We start from the raw sequence: 3,333 nt of genomic DNA, 5'->3' as shown, positions 1-3,333 counted from the left end.
CATTCTGCGTCGATAGAATGTAAAATCATTGAAATCGGACGAGATTTCAATTTTTCATTTTTCGTCGATACGCGTATATGAGCGAAAAATCGTATATACGAAATGAAACAATGTTAAAAACTTCGATTCCACTATAAAATTGATGTTTGATCTTATGAAATGCAATGTTCTGAATCGATTGGTAACATTTTTCAATCTGTGGCACAAGTATTTAGATAGATTTGACGATTTTATCTTCTCATATACCGAAATTCGCATACGTCGATTACATTTTTCGACAAATTTCATGTTATAACGCGTATTTACACATAGTAAAAACGTTATATTCTTGTTATATTCTTCATTCTGCGTCGATAGAATGTAAAATCATTGAAATCGGACGAGATTTCAATTTTTCATTTTTCGTCGATACGCGTATATGAGCGAAAAATCGTATATACGAAATGAAACAATGTTAAAAACTTCGATTCCACTATAAAATTGATGTTTGATCTTATGAAATGCAATGTTCTGAATCGATTGGTAACATTTTTCAATCTGTGGCACAAGTATTTAGATAGATTTGACGATTTTATCTTCTCATATACCGAAATTCGCATACGTCGATTACATTTTTCGTCAAATTTCATGTTATAACGCGTATTTACACATAGTAAAAACGTTATATTCTTGTTATATTCTTCATTCTGCGTCGATAGAATGTAAAATCATTGAAATCGGACGAGATTTCAATTTTTCATTTTTCGTCGATACGCGTAAATGAGCGAAAAATCGTATATACGAAATGAAACAATGTTAAAAACTTCGATTCCACTATAAAATTGATGTTTGATCTTATGAAATGCAATGTTCTGAATCGATTGGTAACATTTTTCAATCTGTGGCACAAGTATTTAGATAGATTTGACGATTTTATCTTCTCATATACCGAAATTCGCATACGTCGATTACATTTTTCGTCAAATTTCATGTTATAACGCGTATTTACACATAGTAAAAACGTTATATTCTTGTTATATTCTTCATTCTGCGTCGATAGAATGTAAAATCATTGAAATCGGACGAGATTTCAATTTTTCATTTTTCGTCGATACGCGTATATGAGCGAAAAATCGTATATACGAAATGAAACAATGTTAAAAACTTCGATTCCACTATAAAATTGATGTTTGATCTTATGAAATGCAATGTTCTGAATCGATTGGTAACATTTTTCAATCTGTGGCACAAGTATTTAGATAGATTTGACGATTTTATCTTCTCATATACCGAAATTCGCATACGTCGATTACATTTTTCGACAAATTTCATGTTATAACGCGTATTTACACATAGTAAAAACGTTATATTCTTGTTATATTCTTCATTCTGCGTCGATAGAATGTAAAATCATTGAAATCGGACGAGATTTCAATTTTTCATTTTTCGTCGATACGCGTATATGAGCGAAAAATCGTATATACGAAATGAAACAATGTTAAAAACTTCGATTCCACTATAAAATTGATGTTTGATCTTATGAAATGCAATGTTCTGAATCGATTGGTAACATTTTTCAATCTGTGGCACAAGTATTTAGATAGATTTGACGATTTTATCTTCTCATATACCGAAATTCGCATACGTCGATTACATTTTTCGTCAAATTTCATGTTATAACGCGTATTTACACATAGTAAAAACGTTATATTCTTGTTATATTCTTCATTCTGCGTCGATAGAATGTAAAATCATTGAAATCGGACGAGATTTCAATTTTTCATTTTTCGTCGATACGCGTATATGAGCGAAAAATCGTATATACGAAATGAAACAATGTTAAAAACTTCGATTCCACTATAAAATTGATGTTTGATCTTATGAAATGCAATGTTCTGAATCGATTGGTAACATTTTTCAATCTGTGGCACAAGTATTTAGATAGATTTGACGATTTTATCTTCTCATATACCGAAATTCGCATACGTCGATTACATTTTTCGTCAAATTTCATGTTATAACGCGTATTTACACATAGTAAAAACGTTATATTCTTGTTATATTCTTCATTCTGCGTCGATAGAATGTAAAATCATTGAAATCGGACGAGATTTCAATTTTTCATTTTTCGTCGATACGCGTATATGAGCGAAAAATCGTATATACGAAATGAAACAATGTTAAAAACTTCGATTCCACTATAAAATTGATGTTTGATCTTATGAAATGCAATGTTCTGAATCGATTGGTAACATTTTTCAATCTGTGGCACAAGTATTTAGATAGATTTGACGATTTTATCTTCTCATATACCGAAATTCGCATACGTCGATTACATTTTTCGTCAAATTTCATGTTATAACGCGTATTTACACATAGTAAAAACGTTATATTCTTGTTATATTCTTCATTCTGCGTCGATAGAATGTAAAATCATTGAAATCGGACGAGATTTCAATTTTTCATTTTTCGTCGATACGCGTATATGAGCGAAAAATCGTATATACGAAATGAAACAATGTTAAAAACTTCGATTCCACTATAAAATTGATGTTTGATCTTATGAAATGCAATGTTCTGAATCGATTGGTAACATTTTTCAATCTGTGGCACAAGTATTTAGATAGATTTGACGATTTTATCTTCTCATATACCGAAATTCGCATACGTCGATTACATTTTTCGACAAATTTCATGTTATAACGCGTATTTACACATAGTAAAAACGTTATATTCTTGTTATATTCTTCATTCTGCGTCGATAGAATGTAAAATCATTGAAATCGGACGAGATTTCAATTTTTCATTTTTCGTCGATACGCGTATATGAGCGAAAAATCGTATATACGAAATGAAACAATGTTAAAAACTTCGATTCCACTATAAAATTGATGTTTGATCTTATGAAATGCAATGTTCTGAATCGATTGGTAACATTTTTCAATCTGTGGCACAAGTATTTAGATAGATTTGACGATTTTATCTTCTCATATACCGAAATTCGCATACGTCGATTACATTTTTCGACAAATTTCATGTTATAACGCGTATTTACACATAGTAAAAACGTTATATTCTTGTTATATTCTTCATTCTGCGTCGATAGAATGTAAAATCATTGAAATCGGACGAGATTTCAATTTTTCATTTTTCGTCGATACGCGTATATGAGCGAAAAATCGTATATACGAAATGAAACAATGTTAAAAACTTCGATTCCACTATAAAATTGATGTTTGATCTTATGAAATGCAATGTTCTGAATCGATTGGTAACATTTTTCAATCTGTGGCACAAGTATTTAGATAGATTTGACGATTTTATCTTCTCATATACCGAAATTCGCATACGTCG

This window comes from Vespa mandarinia, unplaced genomic scaffold, assembly GCF_050613455.1.
Source record: "Vespa mandarinia isolate Hongniang unplaced genomic scaffold, ASM5061345v1 scaffold_55, whole genome shotgun sequence".
Lineage (NCBI taxonomy): Eukaryota > Metazoa > Arthropoda > Insecta > Hymenoptera > Vespidae > Vespa > Vespa mandarinia.
The sequence above is the reverse complement of the archived record's forward strand: the minus strand, read 5'-3'. Positions refer to the sequence as shown.